Below are 13,709 nucleotides of genomic sequence, written 5' to 3' on the forward strand. Positions count from 1 at the left end.
CGCACTGTAAGGTTATGGCGAACAGCTGTGCTCCCTAAATCTACACATTTCAATAATATGACTCACAGTTGATTGGGGAAGAAATTTAACTGACATGTTATAATGGTGGCGTCATATTACAGTGCTATGCTCAAATTCAGTGAGCTCTGTAGAACAAGTCATTATTTCACAAATGTTTGTAAAGACAGACTGTGTGGCTAAGTGATGGATTTTACCTATGGCAATGGAACTGAATGGGCATGGCTCTTAATGAATTTGACGCATATTGCTCCAGGGCAAACCTCAAGACTGATGTAGAAAACACCAGAATAATGAATCGGGGCCATAGGATAAACAAGACGCCAGGGAAATGTCCTCCTGGACCACACTGTGAAAACTGAGCAACACATTTGACAGGTTATAACTAAAAAGAACTGAAGGGAATATTAATATAAATTCAACACAACATTGACATTAAAACATTTTTGGTTTATACTGAAATCTAAACAGGTTAAAGGGAATCTGTCACCAGGTTTTTCCTATCCCATTTGAGAGCAGCATAATGTAGACAGAGAACCTGATTCCCGTGATGTATCACTTACTGAGCTGTTTGCTGTCATTTTGATAAACTCACTGTTTTCTTTGCTGTAGATATAGCAGTTATTTTACTGTGGAGTTGTATACCCCACAAACAGCCCTGATTGGCGTCTTTTTGCCCATATACAGTGTACAGAGAAAGCTGTGAATCAGTGTTGGGAGCATGGTTATATAGAGCAGATGAATATGCTTGACTACCTGGTAGCACGCCAGGTAGTCCTCTAATGATAATCTACTGCTGATCACTGATTTTATCAAAACTACACAAAGAAGCCCAGTAAATGAAACACCGCTTTAATCAGGATCTCTGCTCCTATGTTATGCTGCTCTCAGATTAGGTGGCAAAAACCTGCGGACAGATTCCCATTAAAGGGGATGTCAACTGCTCTGGCAACACCTTCTCAATCAGATTGCTTGTACTCGTTATATTAAAACACAAATACTCACCTATGGTACCAATGCCATTCTTGTGGTGTCGGCATTCGCTGTCCTGGGGCTCACGTGACGCTGTTATATGATGCGATCCCTGCACACAATCAGCGCTGGTTTCACTCTCCCTGCCTTCAGACATATCAAACATCAAGAAACAGTCAGCAGACAGCTGCAGCTCTGACTTCTGCTTGATGTTCAATTCGTCCAAAGGCGGTGAGAGGTAAGCCAGCACAGATTGGGCACAGGGCTTGTAAACCTGTCACAGTGAGTGGCACCACACAAAGGAAAAACAAGGGAAGGAATACAACGTAAGTCCCTGGCTCCAGTGCAAGGCTGATCCCTGTACTCCCTAACATCCCTAGACAGGTCTTTGTTCCCATATGCCATCATCTGCCTAAGCCATCACTGACCCTGAACTCACCCTGACTACTGTGAAGGCCAGAGAGAAGTTAGTCTCGCCACTGCAATAAAACAACAAAGACAAACAGGTGGCGTAAGACACAAAATAGCACCCCATGGCTTCTCCAGCAGGAAATGTCACAGCTGCAACAGAAATGAACACCTAAGCTTCTCCAGAGTCAGGCTTTTTCAAAATGGATAGTATAGAATTAACTATAGAGAGGAGTGAGGAGTGTATATTTATAGCAGAAGTGAGTGGCTACAGCAGAGATTACAACTACATCTTAAATCACAGCAGGATAGAAAGGAACCTTAACCCCTTCAGCACTGCATGGAATTGAATAAGCTCCAACTCAGGGTAAACGATGAGCGGGCACTAAAGAGGGTCCACTATCTGTAATCAGCTATACACTGTGACCATCTTATTTCAAATCCCCTTGAGGTCACATGAGGCCATGACACACTCATGACAATACCATAAGACTGCCAGGACCCAACAACCACCATTTTTCCCCCCCTAGAAAGACACAACACCGTTCTTTTATAAATTAAAATACTTTTATTTGAATTTTCCATTTTTGGAGAGAGGTATGGGGAAAAAACCACTCTCATCTTTTGGCATAAAATTTGGTCGCAGCTTTTAACCAGGCATTAACTTGCCAACATCACGGGGTTCAGGCAAATGTACCGCCTTCCGGCCGTCCGGCGCGGGTATTTCACCACCACTTTTCCTACCCCTTCCGCTGCTGCGACTTAAAACACAGTAAACTCCAACAAACTTGGAAAACAAAAGGGAGGGAGGGTGGGAAACAGGTCCGGGTCCTGCAGCCGAGAGGCTGGAAGCTGGGCAGCCCGATGATATGTATCCAGGAGGCGGGGCTTAGGCCAGTCACACCACAGGAGGCGGGGGCGGCAGGTCAGTGTCTTTCCAGGGGGGAGAACTTTATTTAAACATGCAGAGGGGCCAGCAGTCAGGGGGCAGCATCTCAAGTTTCTGGCTGCAGTGCCCCTCAGACTGCCAGGACCCAACAACCACCATTTTTCCCCCCCTAGAAAGACACAACACCGTTCTTTTATAAATTAAAATACTTTTATTTGAATTTTCCATTTTTGGAGAGAGGTATGGGGAAAAAACCACTCTCATCTTTTGGCATAAAATTTGGTCGCAGCTTTTAACCAGGCATTAACTTGCCAACATCACGGGGTTCAGGCAAATGTACCGCCTTCCGGCCGTCCGGCGCGGGTATTTCACCACCACTTTTCCTACCCCTTCCGCCAAGGAGCAGCACAGCGCCAGCAAGCTGCGACCCCACCCAAAAACTGAAATACCTGAGCCGTCCCAGGAATTTCCGCAACCACCATATCCACAACATCATCATTTGGGATGTACCCATCTGAGCTTAAGGACAGCCAAATATTGCCTTCCAGCTGGCGGTGCCAGACCAACAACCTTTTTTTTTTTTTTTTTTTTTTTTATAAACACTTTATTAACAGCACAACTTGGGTAGGCCCTGATCGCACATGCGCCAGGAGAGATCCATATCACATTCTTCCTTAGCGCCTTGCCCCCTGGGCCAGAGGGTTACCTTCGGCCGGATCGTTGTAACACTCCGAACGAAAACAGGGAAACTTGTACCTCTGTGACCAGATAAGGGTAAGAGGCCTAGCTAGACAGCCTTGGACCAGCTACTTGAAGCCTATGTGTATCACCAAGTCGGTTGGAGAAAAGAGAGCTCACACAATCTTGATCACCTCTGATAGACCCACAGCTGAGCCAAGCCCCGGCAACCTCTCCAATTACATCCACTGTAAAGGGAACCAAGGACCGACCACCAAGGCGAAGAGGCGAAGATCCGCTCTCCTCGCAGCCAACATGTATGGAAGTAACCTCGGACCCAGTCACTAGGCCGACTTAGATCTGAAAGGAAAAACACTGTCAGAACAGAGAATTCTCGTAACCATCAACGCCTCTTCTCTCCAAGGTGGTACTGGCAAAACCCAAAACCCCCTTTTTTTTTTTTTTTTTTTTTTTTATATAGAAACAAATCACAATCATATCATTTTACATTAGCCCTGTACGCTGTTCTGAATCTTCTTACGTGCCTGATAAAAACCGATTTCAAAACCAACTCGGTCCTAACGTCCCTCATAATGCATTTCAATTGCAGTCACCTAATCCACTGAAACTGTGCTCATGTATACTGGCCCCTGAAGCCTTGGAACACCCCAACTCTGGGAGAGTTCGTACCGGGTACCACGGCTGGCAAACACCGAAATAACCAGGAACCGTCGCATTACCGACCAAAACCAGCCCACAAAAAGGAGGACTAAATCCGTGACGCTAAATTGAAGGGCCGTCGTCGTGGGTAAAAACTGGTACCATCACACCCGCTCGCCTAATAGACATAACCGACACCGTCGGGACACCCGCCGAGTGATGGAAAAAGAGATCCAAAACATCAATGTATAGATTTGCAATGGGGCGAACAATCCAAAAACCCCCATTTTTTTTTTTTTTTCTTTTTTTTTTTTTTTTAAAACAATCTACGGCTAGAAAAGAATAGGCCTGCTGTGCTCCACTCACTTACCATAATCATCCAACCCTTCAATACCTTACACCCCACAAGACCCTCATCGCTTCAGTACCGTTCCACAATTTAAAAATGGGAAGACCGACCTCGTAACAGGTTGCTTGCAACCGAAAATGGTGCACATTCGTTGAATACTGCAGGGCGTGTATTACGAGAGGGTGGCTTGGAAAATCGTCACGCACATCAACCACCGGAGCAACACCCGCTGAATAACGTACCATAGAACCGTCAGGTCAATGCAAAATGGGGGCCCAGATCATAGGCCTAACTTCACCAAACACCCCACATCTAGCTGAGAACTCCAAACCTTGATACTGCTGGTGGGTTGAGTTACCAAAAATACTTGAGATTGGGATTGCAATAAGGTGAGCGATACTAACCCGGAAACCAGATGCCTGTTTTGCCTTCAACCCTGCGTTGACCCATAGGCATTCCAAGCCACAAAAAACCTAATCAGCCTGATTACTTATTTGAGGAAGGAGCTGTAGTTGGTTAAGGCTTTTACCCACCGGCATCGTCGGACCACTGGTCATTCTCCTATTTCCCAGTCCACCCCCCCTTTTGTTTAGCTGGAACCTAAATAGGGGGAAAAGCGCAATCAAAGCTAGGTTACCGGACCATGCCCCCCGGGCCCAGCATAAGGAGCATTTTTTTTTTTTTTTTTTTTTATATATAACTATATAAACATATATTGCAAATAATCCCACACAGCTGGCCCTGCAACGCCGGAATACTCCATCTACAAATCTGTCTGTTCCTGCTCTTGAAACTATTATGGCATGGCACGATAGCTCTGTGGCTAGCTGCAGCCCTGGGGTCCTGGGCCCAAATCCCGCCAAGGACACCATCCGCAAGGAGCCTGTACGTCTCCCCGTGACTGCGTGGGTCTACTCCGGGCACTCTGGCCTCCTCCCACACCCCAATAAACATACAGGTAGGGAATCCAGACCGTAAGCCCCAATGGGGACAGCGTCCCCAATCCATGCAAAGCACACGAAACTAAAAGTGAGTTTATACTTTTAGGATATTTATGTGGATGTAATTGTCCAGAAAATATTAGTGGGCATAATTATTATGCGAATAGCTAACCTTGCCGGTTTACCCATCTCACTTGTTTATTTTCGGTTACTACGGTAAGGAAAACCAATTAAAACATACGTAATTAACCAAAGAGGGAAAATCTAGTAAAAAAGGCTGAAAATTACTTCTCTAAAAAAGAGAAGCAATTTTAGAAAACAATCAAGCCATGCAAATGTACAGAAATATACTTCTCACATTTCGATAAAAATATCTGTGACCAATATAGATCCCTTCTTTCAAGTACAGCATTAAATTAGGGTGTATAACAGGGGGTTTAGATCCCGTGATCCCATTGTATTGTCACTAATCTATAAATCACTTGAAGGGTCAGTTAACAGGTGGCAACCAGATTATTACAAGGAATGGAGCCGCCTGTATTAAAATAAGGTTGAAAAAGTAAGATATGTTTAAGTTTGGAAAGACGTCTCAGAGGAGATCTCATTTGTACCTCTTCCGACAAGCCTACAAGCTGCCGTAACCCTCAGTCTGATACAGCGCCTCACAATCAGCTCTGTCATCTACTGTATCCTCACCTATCCCCTGTAGACTGTGAGCCCTCGCGGGCAGGGACCTCTCTCCTCCTGTAGCAGTCTGTGCCTTGTATGGTCTATGATTAGTATACTGGTACGTATTATGTAAAACCCCTTTCACATGTAAAGCGCCATGAATTATATGGCGCTATAATAAATAATAATAATTTGTATAAATACCCGTGTGCTCAATATAAATAAACTGGCACCAGACTTAATCCTCCGAGATAGGGAAAGCTTCTTTACAGTTAGAGCGGGTAGATTGTGGAATGCTGTCTACAAGGGGTAGGAATGCTAGATACCATCACAGCTTTTTACAGAAAACGGGGGAAGGCGATTCCCTCAGCACCAATAACATTGTTTGTTATAAATAACTTAGTGGCAACATGTAGAGCTGGGCGGGAAGCCTGTTACCTGTGACATCACGTTATCCTCCCTAGGGGCACTTATCCCACCCCGCATTCCCCATCAGGGTACTCACCTGGTGATTCAGGAAATGGCAAGACGACTGGATCTAGCTCTACCCACGTAACGCCTGCTACGACAACGCTCACACCTATCCAAGGGTTAAGATGACAGACTCCGGACATGGTGGCTACCCATGCCAAAGCTTGCTACCGTGACCCCTGCACATGACCGTACAACGCGATGGTCGGCGCCGAACCCACCGCCGCCATAACATGCTGAAACCACTGCGTGACAACGGTGAGGGGCTGTTAACAGTCACCATTGTCATAATGTCAAATGGGGTGTGTTTTGGCCTGGGAGGGGGCTCGGTGTAGGTGTGGTATCAGCAGGAGGGAAAACATGCCACCTGCTGACTGTTGCTTCTTGCCCCTGTTCACTACCAGCCCCCCTCAATTTGAACATTGAAGTCCTAACAGAATCCCTTAACCCGCCCGCTCACTGGGAGACCCACATGGTCCCTGGTTCATTCCCAGGCTAGCCCCCTTGGCATTCCCGGGGCATACAAATGGAGGGGAGGGGAAGTTCAGTCCGTGTGGGATGGGGTGATTTGAACTCTTGCAGGTTAGTGCCTGCATACTACATTCCCCACTACCGTGCCTCCAACCTGCGCTGTGACAGGGACTGCACTGAGTCTGCACTTCAATTAGGCTGTGTGCGTAATTCATGCGTCCTGCGTCCCCTGCACAGTCTATGGAGACTGTGCAGAGGCCGTACGCATGTGGCATATTAGAACGCAGCGATTCAGCTGTTGCCCGAATCGCTGTGTTCTAAGAAGTGACATGTCACTTCTTCCGTGCGCTCTGCCGGCAGCTCCTGCTCTGTCAATGGCAGGAGCTGCAGGCTGAGCGCACGCTCTCTGCCGGCACCATGCGCCTCAGAACGGAGCTTTTCAGCTGCGCTCTGAAGCGCACCTTTTAGGTGCCGTGCAGAGCGCACACAGCCCTACCCTGCTCCTCATCAGTACTGGCGGCGGTGGCTGGGCGGCGGTGGCTGGGCGGCGGGTGGGCGGGACCAAAGACAAAAAGCGCGAAGCGCTCTTTTTCAAACTTAATGGCGGCTCAAGCTGACCGGCGGGCGGGTAGTTCCCTCAGAACGCCGCTCGCCGGCGCACATAGCTTGAGCCTCAGCATGGAGGGAGCCGCTCACCGCTAAAAGCGCCGTGAGCAGGACGCTTTCCTCCATGCTGATTTTAGGGGAGGATGGAAGGAGGGAGGGGGTAAAGGGTGTTTAAATAATGGCGAGCACAAGCGGACCAGCGGGCGGGTAGTTACCTTAGAACGCCGCGCTCACCGGCACACATCGCTTGTGCCTCAGCAGAGAGGGAGCCGCTCACAGCTAACAGCGCTGTGAGCTGAAACGCTTACCTCCCTGCTGATAACTCTCATACCGCATCCAGGAGCGGGTCCCTGTGTCCGGCTGCCCAAACAGGTCCGGGTCCTGCAGCCGAGAGGCTGGAAGCTGGGCAGCCCGATGATATGTATCCAGGAGGCGGGGCTTAGGCCAGTCACACCACAGGAGGCGGGGGCGGCAGGTCAGTGTCTTTCCAGGGGGGAGAACTTTATTTAAACATGCAGAGGGGCCAGCAGTCAGGGGGCAGCATCTCAAGTTTCTGGCTGCAGTGCCCCTCACAATGTCACGTGAGGCCCAGGAAAGCGAGTGCCACCAACGCAGGAACGGGGCTAGCACCGGAGGTGAGTATAAGCGTTTAAGAGCTTTTTCTTTTAACAGGAGCAAACACTGATTGAGAAGGGGTTGTCCAAGAAGTGGACAGCTCCTTTAAAAGCAAAATTATCATCCTACAGTAATTCAATTGACACAATTTGGTTGTAAATCCTAATAAGTAATTACACATATTTATTATTATATAACCACACTTGATTTTTCAAAATAGGCAATTACCGTATTATTTTACCTTTTCTATTATGCAAGTTGGGGAAACCCTAAAATGTACCGCAATACCTCCCACTTCCCTTAATGTACAGGATTGGCCAAAGGGTCTTCCAGGTTACCATTTGTTGACCACTTTTTAGACTTAGTAGTTCTGTTAAAAAAACAAAGACACAAATGTACCTATTCAGAACGTATATTTAAGGCAGCTCCTCTGCTTTTGTTCGTATCACTAATTTAACAGTTTAGTTCCCATTTTTTTGCACCTAAAACAAACACACAAACGGAACAAGCAAACTGAATGTTAAACCAGCATAGTCTGTGCTGTTTGACTGGTTATGTTGAAACTAGCAGGTTTGCCCAACCTAATCTCAGTCTCAAACTCACAAATGTGCCTAAGGGTACCTTCACACTTTAGCGATGCAGCAGCGATCCGACCAGCGATCTGACCTGGTCAGGATCGCTGCTGCATCGCTACATGGTCGCTGGTGAGCTGTCAAACAGGCAGATCTCACCAGCGACCAGTGAACAGCCCCCAGCCAGCAGCGACGTGCAAGCGACGCTGCGCTTGCACGGAGCCGCCGTCTGGAAGCTGCGGAGACTGGTAACTAAGGTAAACATCGGGTATGGTTACCCGATGTTTACATTAGTTACCAGTGTGAGCAGGGAGCAGGGAGCCGCGCACACTGAGCGCTGGCTCCTTGCTCTCCTAGCTGCATTACACATCGGGTTAATTAACCCGATGTGTAATGCAGCTACATGTGCAGAGAGCAGGGAGCCGCGCACACTGAGCGCTGGCTCCTTGCTCTCCTAGCTGCTGTACACATCGGGTTAATTAACCCGATGTGTACAGCAGCTACATGTGCAGAGAGCCGGAGCCGGCAGCACAGGCAGCGTGAGAGCTGCGGAGGCTGGTAACTAAGGTAAATATCGGGTAACCACCTTGGTTACCCGATGTTTATCTTGGATACAGCTTACCTCAGCTGTCAGACGCCGGCTCCTGCTCCCTGCTCGCTTCATTTGTCGCTCTCTTGCTGTCACACACAGCGATCTGTGTGTCACAGCAGGAGAGCGGCTTTGAAGAAAACGAACCAGGGCTGTGTGTAACGAGCAGCGATCTCGCAGCAGGGGCCAGATCGCTGCTCATTGTCACACACAGCGAGATCGCTAATGAGGTCACTGCTGCGTCACAAAAAGCGTGACTCAGCAGCGATCTCGGCAGCGAGCTCGCTGTGTGTGAAGCACCCCTAACAAGTTGAGCCATTCTACAATAGTCACTGTAAACAGACTTTCGTATGCAGAAAAGTGAATAAAAAATTGCATTATAATGCACAACATGAGGAAAGTATGTCATAAAGCCACAGTCAACTAATGAACTTTTACTGGCCTGTTATTTTCAATCATTCCCATCATATTTTTAGAATTGAAAGGAAAAGGAGAAGAGTTATTTTTTTAACCATTGACACATGGTCACCCCATTTATTGCATATCATGGATGAGTATGTGCTTTAAAAAGGAAGTATGCATGTAATCTTCAAAGAAATTAAACTAAAGAGCAATTGTGATGTACTGGCAAAACCAGGTATTCACAAATAGGCCCCCGCATAACACCTTTCCTCACCTAGGTAACACAAAGCCGACCTGAAACCCTAGTCACCCCCCCTTAGGGAAAGATAGACACACCAGTGGGCGGGACCAGGCGGTTGGACACACCCACCCAGGATTCTAGACAGCCCGGGGCAGGAAAACAAGCAGAAAGAGTTACGCAGTCAGTTCAGTTTGGAGTTCAAGTGGAGAGGAGTGTGGGCTGGAGCTAGGTGTAGCTCCAGCAGAGGTAGTTCAAGTTGAACGGTGCCAGGGTTGGAGCCCTGGTACCTTGGCTAGGTGGCAGACAGTGGTCTCCGTCAGCAGGAGACGGGAAGAAGGCTCGGCAGAACCGAGGTAGACCGGGACAGGGTTGTAGCCCGCCGGTACCGACAAGGGGAACTGACCCGGAAACCGTAGCACAGTGGGGGTACTCGGACCCTGAAGTCAGGACCAAAACCAGCGGCCTAGCTAATTAACTGATTGAGGGCAGGATTATAGGTCCTGTCCCACCCAAAGTCCCTAAAAGAAGACAACAGCCCACCGATAGGGATAGGAGGCCACCGCCAGGGCCCATAGATCCCACAGGCCAGCGTATGCGAGCACGGCATCTTAGGCCACATCCAGCCGGGAGCGGACTCCTGAGATCCAGACCAGGCAGTCCACCATACACAAAGCAAGTGCAGAGGGAAAAGACAGCGACCACCAGCCCGGGTGGTGGACCTGAATGCAACCGGCCGCAGCGGCCGGCCACCAGCACCTTGGTTTACCAAAAGACTTCTGTGATTCATTTACTGTGAGTAACCAAACATTCTCCCGCACGCCCGGGTGCGCCGGACCTTGCCATCGCTATACCCTGCACAAAGACACTGGCCCCCGGGTGCTCCACAACAGCAGCGGTGGTGTCCCACCTCACCACACATCGTGGGTGGCGTCACAAATTTAATACGGCATAGCCCGTACATCTACGTCCCCCTTTTTTATTTGGCGAGTCCGCGAGACCCCCGGGTCTGGAGACCCTCGAGCCACCCCCAGAAGGTCCGGACCGGAGCAGCGGCGGCTGCTGGCATGGGGGCAACACACTATAACTAGGACTCATACAATTAAAGTGAACCTGACAGCTGATACATGCTGCCCATGGACCGGGAGCATGTATCAGTCACTGCCTATACGATTTCAGCAAGATATTTTTGACTCTTTCTGATGCAGTGCTTTGTACAATACAAGCAAACACATAATTGCAGGTTTAAGTCCCATAAAGGGACTATTAAATACAGTGAAAATTAAAAATATATATTTACAAAAGTGGGGAGCGTGGCCTAGCAATGGCGCTGAACAGACATGAACGGTGAAATCTCTGCTGCTCCCGGGGGGTTTCCTGCATGGAGAGACGATGCCCCCAGCCTAAAATAGCCACCGGTATAGTTAATACCCCCTGCAGTGGCTAGAGTCTGCTTCTGGCTGCACCCCAGCAGGTACAGTGGCGCAGGAAGATTGATGACATCGGAGGGAGCTCTGACCTGAAGGCCCCAAAATGGCCGCCGAAGCGCAGTGCTGGACCTGTGACCAGCCTGTGCAGGAGGCTCCCTCGACACTCACCTTCTGGACATCTGCATCGGTTTCCTCGGCGGCAAGTAACAACGCGCGGCTGAGAGAGAGGAAGCGGTGGAACCGGAGGAAGGGAGAGTGACCTGGAACTAGACCCCTGAATCCACGGAGGTGTGGTGCTTTCTCCAGCGGAGGAAAGCTGCTTCTCCCTGGCAGCGGTGCACAGAGGACCCCGACCGGCCGGCGTCACATGGTAACCAAGGTCTGTGGCTTCATTGGACGGTGGCGCTGACTGTAGCACAGTGGGTCAGCTGCTGCTGCAGGGGAACCTGTTTCTCGAGCGCGCACACTCTGGATCCCGGAGGCCTGCGGGAGTAGGGTGCTGGGTGCTGGGAGCTGTGAGGGGTTGGTGTCCATTCGTCTCTGCTTGCTGTCAATGGATCACCGAGGCATAAGCATTCAAGGTACTCTGCCAAGCTGATATACACTGGGACTGTAAAAAGCATAGCAGGACACTGTAATCACCTTGCAACCTTCCTGTGCAATAATCTGAAAGGTAGTGAATCATATTTTAACAGCCTGAAATACAACATCTTCCAGAATCCTGACCACCTATGCCCTTCTGTACTGGAAGATAAAGCTGAGCACTAATATCCCAGAACTGATACGGTCCCGCTGGGTCAGTCTCCTAACGCCCTGTGTAGCAATATAGCTTCAGAGGCAGCTATGGGCAGGAAAAGCAGAAAACCCTCCCCGTCAGTATCTAGCTCCTCGTCTACTTCAAGAGATGGCGATATTCAGAAGTTTTTACTGACAACCCATACTCGCAACAGCATCCAAAAGAAATGGGCAAGCCTTCCCACCCTACGTTTTCCTCTCAAGGGGCTGAAGACATGCGGCAAATAATGACTATGCCGGGACTCACCTTCCACCTCTGGCACCGATCCAGTGTCCACCCACCAGCACCCTCCCTGACACATCAAGCTCCAATATTGCAAAACTCCATGATGGAAAAGATAAAAGATCTGCGGTCTCAGATAGCTGAGATCTCCACCAAGTTGGACATAGAGGGATGCATCACACGGTTGGAGAATTTATGTAGGTTGGAGATGTAAGGCCCCACAGTGACACAGTGATACTGGTATCGGATAGAGTGATCGAGCTTGAAACTTCCATGAGAGTCGCTAAAGAAAGCCAGACCTTGCAGCAACAGCTGATTGAGCAACACTCTGCGCAACTATCTTCTTTATATGGCATAGTGGAGAACTTGGAGAATAGGAATCGGCGCAACAATATTCGTATTCGGGGCCTATCGGAGGCAACTGGGGTGGCAGACCTGATTCCTACACTCCGGGGTCTATTTAACACCCTCCTGGAGAGGACACAAGATGAAGAAATACTATTTGATAGGACCCCGTTCCAACGACCCCAGCGACCCCAGGGACGTCATCTGTCGACTCCATTATTATGACCTAAAGGAAGAAATCATGCGGCAAGTCCGCAATAAAGGTCTGATGGACTTTGACGGTGTACAAATTCACTTTTTAGCGGACCTGTCAAGGGCACCCTTATTGAAACGGAAATCGCTGAAACAACTCCTGGACATCCTGAGGGAGAGGAATATCCCATATACTTGGGGATTCCCCTTTCAGCTTCAGGTCCACAGTCAGCAGGGTTTTTTCTTTCTTAGGAACCTACAGGGCCTGTGGGCCATACTGGGAGGCCTGAACCTCCCTGAGGTTGTCATCATGGACTGACCAGTGAACCCATTTGCCCCCGGAAGTCCGAATGTCGCTCGCAGATGCTCAGCTTTACTGCAGTGGGAAAGATGTCAACCTCTAGCCCGACCACATATGAGTTAGCAATGAGCGACTGTACGAGTTTCTGGTAACATTGCCCCAGGGTCTGCTGTGACCTGAGAAACCCAACCCTGGCATATCATTTTGGATTTAGCTGCTCGGTGACGATCGCTGAAGTCTATTTGATTCATATGTGGTTCTAACATGGAGCAGGTGGGGAAGTGCCCTCCTCCCGTTAAATTTTGTTAAGTTCGGTGTTCTTGGTGTTGTACCGCAGGTTGGAGAGGCGGCGATATAATCGATAATGTCATAAACAGCATTATATGCCCCTTAGATTATCCGTCTTTCTCTAACATAACTCAATTTGATCAGATCTAGTATTAAGTGTTCAATGCTAGCCCGATGCAGGAATGACCTTGTTTCTAATTATTCTAGACCGGAAATGTTTGTGCTACATAATTGTTTTACGGGCTGGTCACCCTGTTGGGACCCCCCAGGAGTTTTATGATGTTGTCTTGCAAGACACACCCCACTTAGGGCGACTTGTCTCACACACACAACTCCTTTTTTTTTTTTGAGGGGAGGAAAGATCACTTTATGGTTTGCTAAGGGACTGTCCCTGTTACGGATCTCGACCTAGGAGCGAGAAATTGGCCTAGCTTTGTGCGTTGATCCTTCTTTTTATAACCCTCTCTTCTACTCCCTTCTTCCCTTTTCTTCCCTAACTTGCTTATTCCTTTCTTTACTACCCCCTTTTCTCTTCTTCTTTTCTTCTCCTACCTCTCATTGGGGTGCCACAACTCTACCCACTTGTA

The 13,709-nt window shown here is 48.7% G+C and overlaps 1 protein-coding gene across 1 annotated transcript in view; it reads right to left on the minus strand.

Moving 5' to 3' along the window:
- Positions 1-8,112, minus strand: part of LOC142290308 (interleukin-1 receptor type 2-like) — a 73,363-nt gene extending 65,251 nt beyond the window's left edge. Inside the window, exon 1 of the mRNA XM_075334267.1 lies at positions 7,989-8,112. The gene's annotated coding sequence lies outside the window, so the exon portion shown is untranslated. The remainder of the gene's footprint in view (positions 1-7,988) is intronic.
- Positions 8,113-13,709: the final 5,597 nt, after the last annotated feature.

Source organism: Anomaloglossus baeobatrachus, chromosome 2 (assembly GCF_048569485.1).
Source record: "Anomaloglossus baeobatrachus isolate aAnoBae1 chromosome 2, aAnoBae1.hap1, whole genome shotgun sequence".
Taxonomy (NCBI): domain Eukaryota; kingdom Metazoa; phylum Chordata; class Amphibia; order Anura; family Aromobatidae; genus Anomaloglossus; species Anomaloglossus baeobatrachus.